Consider the following 19,763-nt stretch of genomic DNA (forward strand, 5'->3'; position numbering starts at 1 on the left):
TTATAATCCATCCCCATTGATGTTTCCTTTGGGTGTCAATTATAGACTACTATTAAAAAAAAATAATTTTTTATCATCTTTGCTATTACTACTATGTCAAACTATGGTAATGTTAGACTTATAAACTGCTTTTTTAAAAGTATCTTTGCTTGTGTGTGCACATTAACGTTTAATAAAAGAAAAAATCATGACTATTAGTTGTGCAATTAGCAACTACCACACTTAATTAAACAGTGGTAAAACCTCTGGGCCTTATGTAGTGTTTTTTAGTCAAAGCCCCGAATAAAAGACACAGGGAAATGAGAGTGGCATAACATACTTCACAGCTCATTTATTTGCCCTCTTAACCACAATAAAGAATCCCAGCCCAGGCTGGCCTCCATTTCATTACCATCCTCAAAAATTTCTAGGTATTTTCAGATGTGCTGATAAGCTGATATGTAAAGTCCTGTAAAAACACCATGGCACAAGTTCCCACCTTTCTAGCAGTGCAGTCATATATGTGCATGTGCTGGCAGCTGAACTGGGGTTGGTATAGCAGAATGAGCTTGGCTTCCTGTACAGAACCTGTTTCCACTCCTGTCTGATCTGCTTATGGATCTGCATGTTGGGGTGTACAGTTCCTATTTTCACTATAAAAAGGTGTCTAATTTGCAGCAATAACACAAACTGACCCATGAGAGTGTTGACTGTCTGCTGGTGCTGTCCCACAGTTTGCCTGTCTGTGAGTTCTTCCACCTTTTCCAGGGACCATATCATTTGCACTTTGAGTGCTGCACTGTGATCCACTGCCAGACTTGTTCCACACTCACTCCTGAAGGATACAGTGGGGACAAAGGTAGAGTAGGCTAACTTACACACCCAGATTCAGGTTACCAGGGCCCATGCTGACTGCAGTGAAGACCTGTCTTCTATATAACTAAATGGGAAGCTAAAACACCAGCAGACTTCTACCATAAGAGCTGTAGCAGGGTATTTCAGTCTCAGAGCATCTCCTCTCTGTCCTGCCTTCCCCTCTGCCATCAATGCATTCTCTCACCTGCTCCTTCCAGTTCCTGAGTCCTCTCTTGCTGTCTCCCTGTAGCTACTTCTAGCCCCTCTGAGCTCCTGCCAGCTGCCACTCCCTGCTCAGCCCACTCAGCACACTGCATGGCCTGCTAGGCAGCAGCCCCCAGGGCTGGCATGGTTTAACATAGCTGCTTTGTGTTGTTGTGCCCTTCAGAGAAATGCTAGGGTACACACCTTTGTCTGTCCTGTGTGGGTCACACTCCATGGCTCTTGTGAAAGATTTACATGGCATTTCCTGCCAAGTTTCTTAAACCCAATAAAGATTCAAGGAAAAATGCAACCTGAAACACCTACTAGGTCACTGTTTAATTTCTCTCATTATTTAGCTGCAGTGGGCAAGAGAATTTAAAAGGCAAACAGGATTTTTAGCTCTTCAATGATGTGATTAAAGTTTGCTAATGTCACAGTCATACAGTCAATAATGATTGACAAGGAGGTTTTCATCTCTGAATTTCTACCCATAAAAATGTGGAGTAAGTGCTGTCTTGGACTCTTGAAGAACTTGGCTATCTAGCTGTTGCTTATTGATTAGTTTTGATGTTGTTCATCCTCCTGGGTGTTGGTGAGAGCAATAAGAATCTGTCAAAGAACAAATTTACTCAGACAGTTCAAGTACTGTTCCTTCCCTTGCTCATACTAAGCCAGACATGGCTGTCAGCCCAATCATTTAGAACACAGGCTCCAAAAGTCTCCAGTGCTACAGAACATCCCCTGAAAGTCACAATTCCTTCCATGTGCCATGACAAATGATTCCAGCTGTGGTTGTATTGCGTGATGCTTGGAGCATAGAGCCAAGCTTCACTGCCTTCCTGTTTTCTGCTAATTGTACACCCACGTCAAGGCAAAGGAAGCCACACCTTTGAAGGGGTTTCTCTGACAACCAGAGGGAAGGCAGGTCATGGAGGTGAAGAAGGGAGCAAGGTACCATTTTGCCACTTCTACATGGGCATGTAGACCTCCCTCAAACTGCTAGTGAAGCAAACATAAATATAACTCAACCTTCCACTGGAGGTAACCACTAGAGGAACCTGAGTCATTTTGTTTAACTGCTAATTTTTGTGAAAAGCTTTTTTTTATTTTTTATATTTTTTATATTTTTTATATTTTTTATATTTTTGCATTGGAATAAACCACTCAAGGTGCAAATTATCACAGCTGCACCATTCATGACCACAGCCTCTTCCTCTCTTCAGGGAGCCATAATAATTTTCTAAGAATTAGAGGAAACCAAATAATTATATACATGAAGAGATACACTGCTTCTGACAAAGTGCTCAAAGATTCTCAACTGGAATGCATGAAGAAAGAGGCTTCTGGGAAGAATGGGAAAATTTCTCATGAGTGAACATTATGACCTAAAAATATGATTGTTTTGCCCACAGCACTGAATGGGATTTTAAACAAAGAAGTGTACTTATCCTTATTTCTGTTGGTTACTTTTCTGTTTGGGACATGAATGGACAAAGTGGGGATAACTCATAACTCTGTGGACATGTTTTTTTCTGTGCAACATGTAAGTAATAACAACTGGCCCACAGTGTGGATAGCATTTTTCTATTAGGGTTTATAAGGCAGAATTAACTTCACAGGTGTAAAACACAATGAATTATATATGTAGTTCATAACTCTAACATGTTTTCTCCTACACAGCTTTTCAGGTTCAAACATCCATCTCTTTCCAGTGTTCTTGTTGATGACTCTTAACAAGACATCTGTAGTATCAAAAAAGGATCCATCTAAGGCTTGCTAACATCACCACTTACTACTTGTAGCTGAGTACCAATCATAGACTAGCAACGTGAGCTTCCAGGTGTGAAAGAAGTGGTGACAAGTGAGAACTGCAGGTGTTGACAGAGTGTGCAAGCCAATATGCGATAAGCAGGAACCAGTATGAACTTTGGTTTCAAAGACTAACACATTTTTTGCAAAGGCAGCCCTTGACAGGAGCTAGAGGTTGTTTTGCAGCACCCACAGAATAACCTTCTGCTGTTGCTCTACAAAGGGTGCACACCACTTCCAGCTTTTGTACAGCAGTTTGTCGCAGACACTTTGTGGGCTCACCCCTGCCGTGCTGGTGCTCTTGAACACAGGCAGCTGTGCTGCTCAGAGCATGCAGCTGCTGGGGGCTTTCTGCCTCCTTCTTGCAGCAGGCAGCCACTTCTGGCCTTCACCAGCACCATTAGGAGATGGGCCCCATGTTGTAAAGTCTGAATCTGGATCCAAACACAATTTTCTTCAGCATTCACAGGAGATCTTATTCTAGGTTTGGGCTTGCTCCTTTCAGATCAAAGACCAGCTGTAAAACTTTTATTCCAACTAAAACTTCTTCCCAGTTTTGGGGTCTGGGGTTGCAGCTCTGGTTTACCTCCATTTCTAGCTAATTTAGAAAACTATATGTAGAATATTTAAGGCCAGACATTTTTCCTATTGAAGTTAGTAGTCTTGCTTTCTTGACACTGATTAAAAAAGGGCACTTAGGTCATATAGATAAGATTAATACTAACTAGAATATTATTTTTCCTAGAGGCCTAACCTTTGCTTGCAAATCAGCCACCCTAGGTCTGTAGAATTCTCCATTTTGTGATCTCATTTTATTACATTACATGCATAGACATCTCTATTTAATATTAACTCAAGAAAAGTGTCCAAAAGACAGTCCTTGCTTAGTTTGTCCTTATACCTTCCAATCATTGCTTCTGGAGGGGTAGGTTGTTTCCTCTAAGAGATTTAGTGCAGAGATAGGATAACAGATTAGAGTGGACTATCCAGCCATTGCAGGAAAATGACTGTTATATTCCTGACACTGTGTAAAACCCAGGTTGGAGCCGGGTAGGCGAGAGCTGATAGTGCATTGAGTGGCTCAGAACCCCTGTAGCCCAAAGAAAAAGACAGCACTGTGAGCAGAGCACAGCACTCCCCAGGGTCACGAGTCTTTAGAACAGTTTTTGCTCTTGCTTTGCTGCAAAGGGTTTTGGCAAACATCTTGCTCTAGGAAAAAGAGTCTTTCTAAAGTGTACGTTATTAGTTATCTTTGTTTGTTTGTAACAAAATTAAAATTGAATGGATTGTGCTCACTGAGCAGCACAGAAACAGCAGTTGGTTGGAAATGAAATGAGCTCGAGTTGAAAACCCTCATCTTCTGATATGTTGGACAATTTCCTTGTAAAAGTGTGATAAAGTTTATTTGTATAAACAGTTGCTTCTCCAGCAGCGTACAGAGAAACGCTATCAGTAGCAGGGGGTGGCTGTGGTCACAGCCAAGCAGTCTCAGTGACCTTAGATTACTAACCTAGCACTACATTACTCCTGGCTCTTGTCAGCCTCTGAAACACACCAGCGGGTTCTGTTCACCCTCTGTGTGAAACTCCATTGTGTTGGATGAAGGAAATCTTCATCTATCTGAATTTCATTTCAGCTGATAATGACAGCTGTTTTTAAAGTGCTTAGAAAACCAGCAAGAGCAAAAAGGCTCTATCAGACTTTAGAGGTCAGAACAGAGCCCTGGGAAAATCTACAGCTGCAGCAGCACCTGTCATGTCAAGCTACTTATTCGTGTAGGTTAGGCTGTGTAAGGAAGGATAGAGGAATAAATTCCTGCGGTTACTTATGGTCCCATCTCAGTCCTGTTGCTGCTCTTACCACATAAGTATAGGCAAGAGATTTAAGATTTTCCATAAAGTAATTTCAGGCAAAAAAAACCCACAATGGAATTATTTAAAATAGCTGTTGAAGGGACTGCCAAGGGAAATGAGAGAAAAAGTGCCACCCCTTTTTAACTGGGTGGAAAGAAGTTCTTGGATAGTGATGTGGTAAGAACTCACATGTAGCATAGTATCTTGGCATTGTACAGTATTTTGTGCGATTGCTGTGACAGCAAACCTACCTACAGTGGTTTTGCAGAGAGATTAAAGCAAGGAAAGCAATTTTTATTGGGGAGATTTATAAAACAATGCCTTACAAGTGACAAGAAGCAGCTCTTCAAGGCCTACCAGTTTACACATGGGTTGGCAGAGTTAGCAAGCCTGTTTTGCAACAGTGCCACCTGGCCTTCCTTTGGAGGAGGAGAGTGCAGCACACAGAGCCCTTGTTCAGGTGGAGCATAGCACAAATGCCTTATTTAAAGCTGACTGATATTTGTACTGGGGTTAATGTTCGAGTTCAAACAGTTTTGCAAAATAGTTAGCACAGGTTACGGGGTCTAGCTCTGAGCTGTGGCCAAGAATCAAATATAGGCAGTCAAATGCAAAGGTGTCCAAGCTTCTTCCTTGAACAAACCATGGCATTCTCAGAATAATTTGTAATCAGAATCAATTAGATTAAATCAGTGAGAGAGATATCTTTGAATTTATTTACCTTTGTTAATTTCAAACAACACTGGAAAATCAGGATTCAGTGTGAATCATCTGGAAAGGATAAAGGCATTAATATTCCTCTTGCTCACCTAACAAGGTCCTGTTTCCAATATTGAAGCAAAATTCTAAACCCTTCCCTAGGGGCTATCATTATTTTACTGCTATTTACTCTGAGTGCTTTTCTAATTTCTAATGTAACTGTTCCTAAACTACTGAAGTATTACTGGGTAGTTAGAACTCTTCTCATGCTGGAAGCTTAAAAAATTCTCAGCTGATCAAGAATGTTTTTTTCTTCAGTGTGAGCTATAGCCATTAGATCCATGTATTCATGTTTTGTGACACCCCTGAGAAATGGCTCCTCTGGGTTACTTCTCCACAAAGGAAGGAAAAGAGGGAAGCAGCAAATATAGCAGCTTTCCCTGATCTAAGGAAGTTGCACAAGAAACATTTTTTATGATATCCCTAAGAGGATCTGTTGGGTAAACCAGCCTAGTTCCATATTCCCCAGGAGCTCTTCTTATTCATGACATTAGAAAGAACTAAGGTTTGGTGAAATCTTCTCAGAAAATCAAAAGAAGTAATGTTTTCTAAGTTTTGAAAGGGAATGCCATTTCATTCCCTAAGCCCATTCTGTAAAAAATATCTAAAAAATATTTAGAATTTTCACAAGTGTTTGTCTTGCTGGTTTTACTGCCACTCCTCTTTCCCCCATCCACTGCAGTTTGCCACTAAAATGATCAAATGATGGAATAATTAGAAAACCACTACATTTTAATTTCAGACTACTCTGAATAATAATAACAATAATAATAATAATTTAAACAACAATAAAATATAATCTTCAAAATAATGCAAATTTATCATTAAAGGAATTATACAATCTATTTTTTTATTACCTTTTTGGGTCTTAGGAGCACTGGCAATAATTATGGGGACTGCCTCAGGTCCCTAAAGAAGGGTGGTGGTGGTGGTAGAGTCTTCTGTGCTAAGTAAAATGCAACACTAAAATGAATAATTTGAATTAAACCAGTTCTGTTTCTCCATAGACACTGTTAGACAGCTTTACTCCTGGTTTATGTTGCCAGAGATTAATTCAGTTGGGATGAATAAGACTGAGATGTCTCCATTAATTATGCTTATCTAGAGAAAATACTGGGAAAAAAAATTGTATGTAGTAAATGACCAGAAGCTTAAGGGAAATGCTTGTGAACTGACATACATTCTTTTGAAAATTGGAAGGATGACTGGTCATTGGGAAAAAACCCCATGCCCAGATGGTGGTAGATTCTGCATCCCTTGATGTCTTCAGATTGAGGAAATGTGTTGCAACTAAAGACAAGTTGCTGGACTAATTCAGAATTAAAAAAAACCAAAAAACATGGGTCAGACTAAGTTAACTGATAATATTTTCTGACCATAAGTTACAGGAATCTCAAAAAAAGTATAAAAATCGTAGGAAAAGTGTGGGCAGAAGCAGCTTTCTCAGTCTAGATCCAGCTGCTTCTTCTCACTGGCTATGGGCTCAGGGCAGAACACTTTTCTAATCCATGGCAACTAGGAAAGTGAGATCCTTTAGCTTTTTTGTTTTGAAATAATCTTTCTCTCTGAGTTTCTTTGCCATTTCTACCAGGCTCTTTCTACATGGATAACTTTGGATTTCTTGTAGAAGTTCCTCCATGTATGGCAGAAAGGAAGAACCATGGTTTCAGTTTCATGGGGTCTACTTGGGGCAAACATCCTTGCCTTCAGTGACAGGAATGTGGAAATTTATGCTCAAGTATTTGTATGAATTTTATTAACTGCACATCAAATGCCTGGTCTATACACTCTGGGGTACCCATTTTTCCCAGCAATAGTCATTATGAATGGGAGAATGGCTCTTCCCATGAGTGGCCCCCACCAATAACATCTGTGTTGGATGTTTCTGCCCACCTGCCTACCCAGTTTTGCTGCAAGAATGGCAGTTTCAAATTATTATTTCTCCTTTTTTTTTTTTTTTTCTGCAGTTATATACAGGAGATAGAGTAAATAATTTATTTCATTATAGAATCACAGAACATCCTGGGCTGGAAGGGACTTTGAAAGATCATCTAGCCCAGCTAGCTGAATGCACAGAGCTAAAAGGCAGGCTCTGTTCCCAAAACATTGACAACCATACATAAATACGTATTTTCTACCAGCCTTCTTTCTTCTACTCTGTGAACTAGTTGCATTCATCAGATGTGAAGTTTAGGCTGTGAGGTTGTCCCAAAACATAGCAAAGATTTGTTTGGCCAATGTGTGTCTCAGCCAGAAACTAATGCAGCCAGGATGGTGGTGGGAAAGGAAATTGGGGAAAAACTTGACAGACACACAACTGCTCTCTAGCCATATGAACAACCAAAACAACCCGTAACTGGTGCAAAAGAGCTTTTAATCTTCTTCTCCATTGAAATGTGTGTTAGCCACATATTTACAGCTGGCTTTCTGTCATGAATTCCAGTCAGGTCTGCTGCTCTGTTTAATTCAAAGCAGCAGCCCGTTTCCCAGCTGGTGCTTCACAATTTAGGATCAAGCTCATCTCTGAGACCTGAGACTGGTCCATAGAGCTAGCTAAAACATATGGCTATTGTCCTCTTAGCTCTGTAAGATATTCTAAAATGAAAAAGGGTGTAGGCAAGCCAGTTTGACCATGAATTCTCCTTGTGACAGGTATACTGACTCAAGAGTGATTTATATTTTGAAGATCAAAAGCAGTTTTCCTATGCAATTTACTTACTCTTGCAAGCCTTTTGGCCTCAGTGCAGTAACAGTCTGTGTATCCTCACTTTCACCTAAGCTCTCTGTGTCAACTTTTACTATCCCGCTTTTCCAAAGAAAAACATGCATTTTGATAGAGTAATCCTTTCAGTTTAATTTACTTTTATTCACATTCTTTACTATCATATGAAAACCACCCTTTTCACAGTGGTTTAACCTGTATCCCCTTGTATTTAGTCACTTGTCAAAATAAACCTAAATATTAAACTGCTTCAGTGTTTTAAAAGCAGTTTCTAAATATAACCTCCTTCCACCCTCCTGTGTTTTCATTCTGAATGAAGCTGTTGATTTACTTAACTAATTCCATAATTTTTGTTATTGCATAAGGAATACACTGTCTTAACAACCTCAAACTGAGTATGAAGCGGCAGAGAACTTCTCAGTATTTAAGCAGAAACAAATTCTGTTCCATGCGAATAAATCATATGAACTGACTTTTGCACTCAGAAGGTCTCACTCATGGAGCTCTAGAATTCAAACTTTTTCAACCCCAGAGTATTTGAAAACCTTTATAGCCTCCCTTGAAGTAAATGTAACTGAAGCTGGAAAGAGCCTGAAGGTTAAAAAAAAAAAAAAAAAAAAAAAGAGTTAAGGATTTAAAGCCTTAAATCCTAAACAGAACAAGGCACTATCTGAATTTCTTCCACAGAACATCAAAAGCAAAAGTAAAGTCCTTGGTTTGCCTGTGCATACGGCCTGTGGGATCAAGATTTACTAAGTTATGGGGTGCTTTTGGGAGGTTGGTTTTGTTTTGTTTTGTTTTTTGGGGTAAAAGGAAGAGGGGATTATGGAATAGAAGCAGCTGTTGAATTGTGTCATATGTGGTAATAAGCTCCTTTCCTCTCCCACCCAATCACATAGGGAAAACACCAATATTTCATCAAGATGATCAGAATCCAGAAGAGCATTCCACAGCAGCATTACCTTGGCAAGAGGTACAGGCATCACAAAGCAAAACAAGATTGATTTTGCAAACAGTTCTCCCACATTTTTTCCTGAATCCTGTAATCTAAAGCACATCAGAAGTACCCAGTTTACTCTGACATTTCTTCAATTCCTTTGAAAATGATGGCCAAGGCTGTAAGCAGGTACTGAGAGAGAGTGAAAGCCTGCTGAGGGACTTGAGTTCAGACATTCAGTGCTAAAAGCACCTTACACTATGGAAAAAGTCAGCAGTTACTTTCTGAACCTTATTCACAGGTTTTGGATTCCACTTCTGTTACAAGAGTTCAGGATGGAGGTGACAACTGCATGAATCACTGGGACGACATGTCCATCTACAAGGAAATGACGGAGTTTCCTAGTGAGCTGAAACTGAGAGAAAGTTTTTCTGGGAATTGCTGCAAATATGATCATCCATAACAAGGAGCCAGCCACAACTTTGATGAATAAAGGCTATATATTCTTGAGGAAATGTGGTGACAATGTTTTGGCCAGCTCTTCAAAGTGTTTCTCCTTTCATCCAGAAACACTCCAGTCTTGCCTGGGTTCAGCCTGAGCTGACTGTGCTTCATCTACACACTTCCCTGTAACATTTCGACACGGTACAAGTGGTGCTGGTTGCGTTGTTCTACAGGGGGTGTACAGGAGGACAAAGAAGACAAGTTTGGGTGGACATGGAAAATGTGAGATAGCTTACATTAAGGCAGAATTCCCTTCTAGGTACTTCAGTAACACCTTAGCAACATCAACAGCCTCACCACACACTCTGAGCACTCAGGAAAAGGTGCCAACCTGTGTCTCCGTAGGAGCTCACTTGTCCAGACTGAACTGAGTTGGGCTAACAGGGATCAGCTGTCAGAGCCTCCTACTGGAGCCCTTCTGGATAAGGCCTTGTGACACGAGATATACATCAGAAGGCTCCTTCCCTTCAGCACAGCTGTGCCTACCCTATGTTGTCAGTAGGTTATAAACAGGCTGTGCTGGCCAAGAGAGATTCCCCCCAAACACTTCTGTCCCCTTATAAATGTGCATGCAAATCACTGCATGCAAGTACAAACTTGCCATTCAGATGGTCTGAACATCTCAAATAAATGCCCAGATTTTCAAAAGCCGCAGCACTCATGCAGGAGCCAGAAAGAAATTTTCCAAACTGAATAAACCAAAACCCACTCTGATGCCAATAAGAGCAATGGGAACCTTGGACAGTCTGTGACTGAGATGGCTCAAAGGAACTGAGTGCTCCAAGAACAGGAGCTCTGCACGGGGCTGCTAAGTCCTTCAGAATGCATCCTTCATTGCTGCAGCCTCATACCTTGGTACAGAAAAATCACCAATAGATGCCTTTAGCTATTTTTAGATTGTATTAATGAAACCAGTGGATTCTCATATTGCAAATCCAAAACTGCCATCTGCTCAGTGTTCCTGCTTTCTGAGTGCTTTTGTGTTCTTTTTTGATTCTGCCTAACACACATTCTTGATACCACTGAAGTCATGAAGTGTTTATTGTTAAAGGTGGCCATGGAGAAACTACCTGCAGAAGTTGGTAAATTGAATACAAAGATGCTTCATAATGAATCAAAGAAGAAATTCAAGCTTTAAAAACAGCAAAACATGTGCTGGTCAGTACTCCTCTGCATTATACTATTGCTGAGAAAATGAAATACAGGTGAAATATAAATGCTGTTATGTGAAATACATACAACTACATTCAAGAGTGTTAAATAAATTGATCTTTCATTTTAGCTGAAAGATTGTAAATTGAAAATAATGTCCCTTTTGCAGGAGGAAAAATGCTCTAAAATAAAATTGTTCAAGAAAATATGTGCAAACTCAAACTATCCCCAAAGACAGAAAGCAAGTCATGAAAAAATTTGCTCTAAAAATCACTATGCTGATTGCACTTGACTACTATGTAATTTTCTCTTCCTGCAATTCATCCATGTCTTCAAACTTGCAATCTCAGGATAATAATTTTCACAGTGCATGCAAGCAGTATGGTCTGTTAGACTCAGGTAAATGCTGAAAAAAGCAAGCTGTCCATTCAGTTGTCTGGTGGTCTGAAAGTTAGTCAATGGCTGATGTGAACTCAGAGTTTTGGAGGTTTCCTTTCAGTCTTTTTTTCACAGCACAGCCTTGAATTGCTGGATTCAAATGGATGTCTACAGTTTATTAGTTCTTAAAGCACAATTTAATACTTAAAGCTGAGACATCCAACCCTCAAGACAAATACCTATACTCTTTTTTTTCTTTTTTTTTAATATGGATAGATTTTCTTTCCAATACCAGATAATATAAGTTGGAAACCAGAACTATACTGTATCAGTAATATTTTACTTGTTATATAATACATATGTAGGCAAGAAAGAGAAAGAGGTGGGGAGGACTGGACACATGATGGGGACTTTTAAACATCTGTTACATTTCCAGAATTCCATTCCTGGTAAGACTTAGAAATGTCACAGCTGCCGACCTTTTGGTTGTATGATTATTTCTCCAGCTGTGTGGAAATGCTGCAAAACCATTTTGTGACCTGTCAGGGAAAATATTTTGACTCAACAATCAGTAACATAGAAGTTCCTACTAAGTGGTGTTACCTAACTCGGTGTTAGAGTAGATAAAAAAATATTGCTGGTTCTTAATCATTGTATTTAGAGCTGAGGTGTTTAGAATGTGTTTTCCCAGCGAAGTTGCATTCCTTACTCTTTTAAGAGTTTACAACTTGGTTCTTTGCATCTCCTCTACACACTTAAGACCAAGTTAAGGAAAGGGTTAAAAGGCAGTAAAGGGGGAGACTTTATCTGTCACTGGAGACTGATTTCTGACTCTGAACTATGTGCAGGGATAAACCCCCTGCAAATCAGAAAGAATTTTTTTGAGCAATAGACTATAGAAGTGGCTACCCAAGTACCTGAGAAAATGAAAATGGATGAGAGGGAAAAGTTATCTAAGAGAGCTGTGAGGCTGGAAAAGTCTGGGAAAGCACTACAGGGAAGTTATTCCAATTGCTTTATAAATACTTCCCCTGATGGTTCTGGGTACTTTTGCAAAATGTCTCAGTTATCAAACCCCGCAGAGACACCATTCTGCCATTTCTCAGGCAGGGCTGACTGACTGCTGGCCACCTGACAAACTGGGGAGATCTCCACAACAGTAAGTGCTCACTCAGCTGCCAAATAAAGCCAGTGATCTGTAGGAGGATGAGGGACAGAGGGAGGCTCACTAACCTCACAGTAAAGAATTTCTTCCTAATATCTAATCTGTGCCTACTGTCTTCCAGTTTGAAGCCATTCCTCCTTGTCCTATCACTACATGCCCTTGTAGATTCTCTCTCTCCAGCCTTTCTTGTAAGCTCCCTTCAGGTACTAAAACATCTCAGTTAGGTCCCCCTGAAACTTTCTCTTTTCCAGGCTGAATAAACCCAGTTCTCTCAGCCTTTCCTCCCAGGAGAGGTGCTCCATCCCTCTGATCATCTTGGTGGCCTCCTCTGGACTTGCTCCAATAGTTCCATGTCCTTCCTGTACTGGGACCCCAGAGCTGGGTGCAGGGTTCCAGGTGGAGTCTCACCAGAGCAGAGCAGAGCAGAGCAGAGCAGAGCAGAGCAGAGCAGAGCAGAGGGGCAGAATCCCCTTCCTGCCCACACTGCTCTGGATGCAGCCCAGGACACGTTTGGCTTTCCAGGCTGTCAGTGCCCATGGCTGGGTTGTGTCCAGCCTCTCACCCACCTGCACCCCCAAGGCCTTCTCCCTAGGGCTGCTCTCCATCTGTTCATTCCCAGCCTGTGGTGCTGGGTGCTGTCCACAGCCAAGTGTTTTCTACCATCTTGTGATACTGCCCCGTGAGATCAGACTGTGACCTCTAATTGTTACTTCAGTCAGTCTTCAGGGGAGATCAAGAGGGAATCCCGTCACACATGCAAGTACAAGAACAATGTTACACACCTGGCTAAGAGTACATACCTGGTTAACAACACTTAATACCGGACACTGTTCATTATCTTAACTTACATCAAGTTGTTGGCTGTGTCTGAAAGCAGGACAGTAGGCTAAAATGGACAGGTTTGTGGTTTTCTGGTTGGTGGGTGGCTTTTTGGGTTTTTTTTTGGTTGTTTTTTATTTTTTTTTTTGAGAGGAAATTAGGCAAAACTACTGCTGGTAACAACTGCCCACAGATTTCCCAGGCTGTCATTACAAAGATATTGAGGAGGAGATTCAAAATTTGGCAAAATAACTGATTTTCAGATAGATGCTCTCCCACCTCACTGAAGAATGTATTTAAGAAAAATCATTCAACCCTTTCAGCAAACTGGTATTTTCTGGCTTATTTTTTTTTCCCATAAAAAAGGATTCCCAAAGGTCAGTTCTTTAGACTCCTTCCAGTAATACTTGCACATGTAAGAAAATTCCAGGATGACAGATTCTAGACTGACCAGACACATTTTATGGTTGCATTGGATTAACTTCTTAGAAAAACATTGCATTTTCTGTAATTTGTTTCATAATCTGACACTTAAGGTCAAATATTTAGCCAAATTCGTGGAAGAATTACGTTGAGTTAAGTGGGGTTTTGAAAGATATTAGTGAGTGAAAAAGAAGCTATTGCCACCATTTTCAAAGCCCTATTTGCCTGAAGTACTGCTGAGCTTCACAGTTACTCCTCAGGCTCCGTATGGAGCAATGTTTTGGGAAAATAAAGGGGTATCAGACTTTAAGCCCACGTTGCACTTGTTCAGTCTTTCAGATTTACACCCAAAACTCCTGACTGAGCTGCATTTTCACAGGAACTCACATGGGAAACATAAAAAGAAGGGTTATCAGAGACTAGCAATGGAAAATCACAATCTGAGGAATAAGTGGGACAAAATCCTGAATGCATTTCCTTCTGTCAAGCCTCCTATGATAACATATAGTGAGATAAATCAGGATGTAGATTCAAGTGTGGGTGATAGTTTGCCTGTCTTTCTTCAATATCCTGCTGGCAAATGTGGTTTATCAAGGGATAAACCTTGATGTGACTGAGTGACTTTACTCTTTTTTCTATAACTCTTTCAGTATTGGAAGTTGATACTGTGCAAAAAAGTTTCAAGGGGAACAACAGCTGGAGCTTCCCAGGAAATAGATATGCCAGAAAGGAGACATTTGACGAGCTGTTTCATGCCTACAGACTTTGTATTTGTCACAGGGAACAAGTTGCTATGCCAGAGAAGAGCAAGAGGGTTTAAGAGAGAACAATTCAGTTACCTAAGCATAGTTGTGATGGTCTCAAATGACATGGGCCCTATGAAAGATTTCAAGACAGACAGCTGAAAGCCTTAGGGAATACCCTAGGCATTGGAAGGTCTCTGGACACGTATGTTTATATGCCTGAATCCCACCCTGACAATCAAATGAAGTAGCAGAAGGGTTCTGGTAAGCAGAGAGACATCTGAGGTGGAAGATGAGAAGACAGTCAGAGTATACCCACAACATTCTCTTCTAGAAAACCTATGGGATTAAACAGCTCATTATAGGAATAACAAGATAAGAGGGGAGAAGATGAAAAGGGAAAAAAAAAAAGAAGAACTTTGTTCAGAATAACTTTATTCTAACAAGGGGCAAAAACAGGCACTAGAGATATGTATCCTGGAAAGGGGACATGAAGGGTGAGAAGCAAAGAGCAAGGTAGGTCTAATTTGGAAGAACATGTACAATCCACCAAGTCCAAAATACATGAAGTAATTCACACTGCTTCATGAAAGTAGTTTCCAGCACTTTTTAAGCAGTTTTCCTTGAAAAAGATAAGTCACTAGTTTCTGGAGCAATGTGGAGAACAATCTTTTCAAACTTTGCCCAGTTCTTTCACAAGCTTTCAGAAACACTCTGTTTCTCTTTGTCACTTCCATACCACATCTAACATGTTCCCAGACAATGAAATTAAAAAGACATGAACCTGACAGTTTATAGGATAAAGGAATAAACCACACAAGAGAGAAAAAAATTACAGGGTTTTGATTTTTCCTCTAAACAATCCAGTGAGCAAAATTCTCTCAGGAGTTCTCTCTCTGAAGTAAGGACAATTGCAGTGCTGTAATTAAGAGAGAAAGATTACTAGTTAACTCTAATTACATTTTGATTTCTGCTATATTTTATGGTTCATTTTTCTTTGAAAGCTATTATTCACTGGAATGAGCCTGAACATCTGTGAGCCTTTCTTGGTGATATGGGTTAGGAAATACTATCATTTGAACTGATTAAGTGTGCACGTTCCACTTGTCTTTATCTCATTAAATTGTAATACACAATACACTGTACACACTGGAAAACACACAGATCACATGCACAGGAGACTATCACTTGAGAACTAGAGACACCAGGCTTTCCTGGAGGCCACCTGGGATTAATTCCCACGTAGCACAATACGTAACAGTTTAATAGACCTCATAAAACTGGGATTAAGATTTCAGCCCTCCATTAAAGCACATGACAAATTTTCAGCTGTTTTAAAAATGGAAGAGAGAGAGAGAGAGGGAGTGAAGAAAATTTTATTAGAAGAAAATGTGGGGAACCATTTACATTACGAAACTCCCCTTATCTAGGTAATACAGTCTTTTGCCCATTGCTCCATGTAGGTGGCAGCAGCCTGTCTGAAAGGGTTGCATTGGGATGTAATTTCTTCCCCCAAAATAGAGATTAAAACCTGCCTAGTAAAAGATCACCAGAAACCCAACACATGTTGCACCTCCAAGACAGAATATTTAACTGATGGTTATTTAAATTCTTTATGAGACAATGGTTTCCAGTGCAGTTTAAATTTAAATTTAAACTGCAGGAGACAGTTTAAACAGGAGCAGGGAGGTGTTGCCTTTTACAGATCTCTCTTCTATGATGTTCCTCCTACCTCTAGACCACACAGCATGAAGGTCTGTGCCATCTTTGGTTTTCCTGCCTTCTTGCTGATCTCTATTGCAGGCTATTGCAGCTCTTAGATCTATTCTTGGTAAATTCAATGACCCAGAATAATGTATATTTCCTACATGAATAACAAAAAGACAAACTCCTGTTACACTCCATGTCCCTTACAAACTCCATATCCCTATCCCTTATTATCCCTTATGGATATGGATATCCACTTGATGCTTGATTTGCTGAAGTTATAGGGACTAGTCAAATATTAACAATATTTAGAACCTTTGCAAATGCCAAGGCTGTTTTGCCTAAGGTCAGAAATTATGCAGAAAACATTTTCTTAATGAAAAAAATAGTTCAAATAGTTCAAAATCCCAACTGATTATATATATTATATATATATATATATATATAATATATATGTCTGTGGATGTCAGGTTATTCTCCAGTGAACTGCATTGAAAATCTCAAAGCCTCGTTTAGTAATGCTTGCCTCTCTCAGCCTGGGTCAGTTGCCATGGCATCTGCACAGCTCTTTAAAAAGAACCCAAAGCCAGTGTAAGCTACATCTGAGTCAGCTCAGTGCCTGACCTAACAAAAATACTGTTGCTTAAAACTGGGCACTCCTAGTAGAGCTAACCTGAAGCAGACTAGTTTAATCCAGACAATCACACTACTAAGGCAAGACAGTGCATGCAACAGTTATGAGCAATAAAATAATTCATTTTGCCACTGCACTTGTCAAAGAATTAGAAAGTGTCATAACACCAGGTGTCAGAGTAGCTGGTAACTGAAGACAAAATAATACACCAGTGCACAAACAAGTACCTTGTACCCAGGGTAAAGGACTTGACAGCTTTCTCTTATTATTATTGGGCATGCAGTTTTGTCTTCACTCAGATGTTTCCAAAAATACACAGATGAGAAACATAGGTTTGCTAGGAAGGAAGAGGGTGACAGAGACTCTTTTCACACAGGTAGTGCTGATATGGCACGTTTACCTCCAGGGAAGTGATGGAGAGATGACTGTTCAGGAGAAGACCACGCTCATCTCCAAAGGGACATCTGGATTCATTTTTCTGCATATGTGGAATCTCATTCAATGTCCAGGCTTATTATAGATTTTGTGACGGAAGGGAAAACAGCATGAGAAACAGAGGCCAGCAATTTTGTTTCTCAAGTCTCTGATCAGCCCCTGTCAAACTCCTTTTCCTGCCAATAAAAGCAAAAGAGTGTAGTGCTTGAATGCGTAACAGTGGGAGCTGGAATTCATAAGCACTTAGAGAAATCCCTCCTAAAATTTTAGGAAATACTAATGTATTAGTAAATAAATAATTAAAAAATAAATACTAATATAAAATAATAAAGCGTTTTAGTAAGTACTAAAAATTTCATGCAAAATACTGGACAGCTTCTATTTTTAGTACAGCAAACTATCTCTTCCTAAAGCAGTCACTATTAAACCCTTTTTGCAGTATGTGAAGGAGAAGGGAAGTTTTGCTTGGTAAATTTTAATTTTTTTATAGTATCATGAAGGGAGGGTTTTTTTTTTGTTCTGTGTGAACAAATGCCTAATTTGTCAGTCATTCACAACTGATAAAATAATAAAACGTGTACATGTTACAGGTTTAAATGAGAGTAGTAGGGAGTGTCTTGGGTCATTTGCCCATGCTCCAGACTCCAGTTTGGACAGGGCACATCCTGCTGCTAATTCTGCTTTTCTAACCATTTGAGTCTGGACTGCTAGTGGTGAATGACTGCATCTGGTAAGGAACTTTCTTTTGCTGCCCAAACTGTTGGAACCCCAGAAAATTCTCTTAGCCTTACATGCAGGGCTGAAGCGAGAAAAGCCTCAGACACAATCTAACAGTGCCCTAATCGAGGACAAAGACACACACACACCGTGTGATCCAAATGCTGCCCATTTGACTCCGTGATACCCAAGCCTTCTGCAAGGCTGTTGATGGGAAAAGCACACATGCAGAAGCGTGCAGGTTCCTTTGGAACATTCTGCCCACTGGAAGAGGAGAACTCTGCCTTTCACATGAAGTCATTTTGCCAGTGTTTTGAATAGTATTTTCCGCATGTTTTTTCTATGAGATCAGCAGTCATGCCCTACTGTTCCACATTATCAGCTTTTTTTTTTCCACACTGTGTTTTACATTAGCAAATCAGCCAGCTCTGAGATCATATTACGTAAGTTTCTTGTTTTATTTTTTTTTTCAATTTCTGTGTTTCTCTAATTAATAGGATGTGTCTCTCCATTAAGGCCTAGAGATGACAAACGGCTTCCTTTCCTCGTTTGTGCCCAGCTCAGCTGCGAGCCCATTGTTCCTTGAGCTGCTCTTTCCCAGTGCTGCCAGCCCCAGGGCTGTTGTGTTTCACAGAGCGAGAAGCACTCCAGGAGCAGGACAACCATGTCATGGTTGTGTCCCTCACCAGCCAGAGGCCCTTGTGACAAAATACAAACGTGCACACAATAAATTTTGAACTGTAATTTTAGCTTTTCCCTAAGGAGGATTCATCTCACTTGATATTACCCTTTTAAAAGGCAGCTGTCTGAGCTATTGGGCTGGTTACTGATGCTTCCTCTGTAGTCAGTGGGGAGGAGTATTCAACCCACCTGAGGTGGATGAGAATTTTCAGGCGGTGCCTACTTGCAGCTGGCTACAGAGCATACCGAGGCAGCTACTAAATTAAACATCTACTTTCCAGATAACTGAAGTGTTAGGACATGAATTCCATTGTACATGGTTTCCTGCACCAGTTGAAGCCTGCTCTGAAGGAGAAAAGTCTTCATCCTTCAGTTAAGGCAATCAACACACCTCCATTCTCTATTTTGAAGCTATTGTATGACTTTTCTCTCTTTTCTCTCTCTTTCTCTCATTAATGGAACTGGTAAATATTTTGCAACAAATCACATACTTTAATGGAATAAAAAATTTGGAAGTAAATAGTGAGCACCTCCCTTTTTTTTTTTTTTTAAATGCACAAGCTTTTGAAAGTTCAATGACTGCATCTTTTACAGAGAGTTGGGTAAGAATATTCAACAATTAAAATTCTATGGCTGAGGATTAGTCCAGTTTGGATTCATTCACCACAGAGTATTCATCCTGTCCCATGGCAGAATAACAACTACAGGTTATTTGCAATAACTAATTTGACTCTGCTTGGTACTGGTTTTAAAAAATGGCAGTGGTCTGTTGCAATGACTCAGTTTGCATGGAATAATTTTGAGCTTAGATGGAATTATTTAAAATGCTGAAATATGATGGAGATTATCTTGTCTAAAAATTAAGCTTTATGAGTTGAAAATTTATTTTCTGCAGATGAACTCTAATGTGCATTTAAAATTCATAGTTTCTAAGAATGCTATTAGTGAATTTATTTGCTGCAATATTCCTGAAAAAAATATGTAGAGCAGAATGATGTATTGGAAATACAGTTTCTACTTTTGTTCAGCAAGTTAGATGCTAAACATTAACATAGAACTAACAAGAAGTTAAAAAAAAATAAAAAGGAAAGGTTGAATTGCTATTCCCATTATATTTCTTAAACAAAATGTTGAAAATTATTTGTCTGTCTCTGTTATATAAGATGTTATGAGGGAATGGTCATCTCAAGTATAGCTATTCCTATTTGCACATTGAACTTGAAGATAATCTCAGATTTTTATTCAGGAAAAAATTGCTTGAGTTGTGCCAGTTATTTTTAAAACACA

This window comes from Pseudopodoces humilis, chromosome 1, assembly GCF_049639895.1.
Source record: "Pseudopodoces humilis isolate 2021_Gansu_Grassland_sample_001 chromosome 1, ASM4963989v1, whole genome shotgun sequence".
Taxonomy (NCBI): Eukaryota; Metazoa; Chordata; class Aves; order Passeriformes; family Paridae; genus Pseudopodoces; species Pseudopodoces humilis.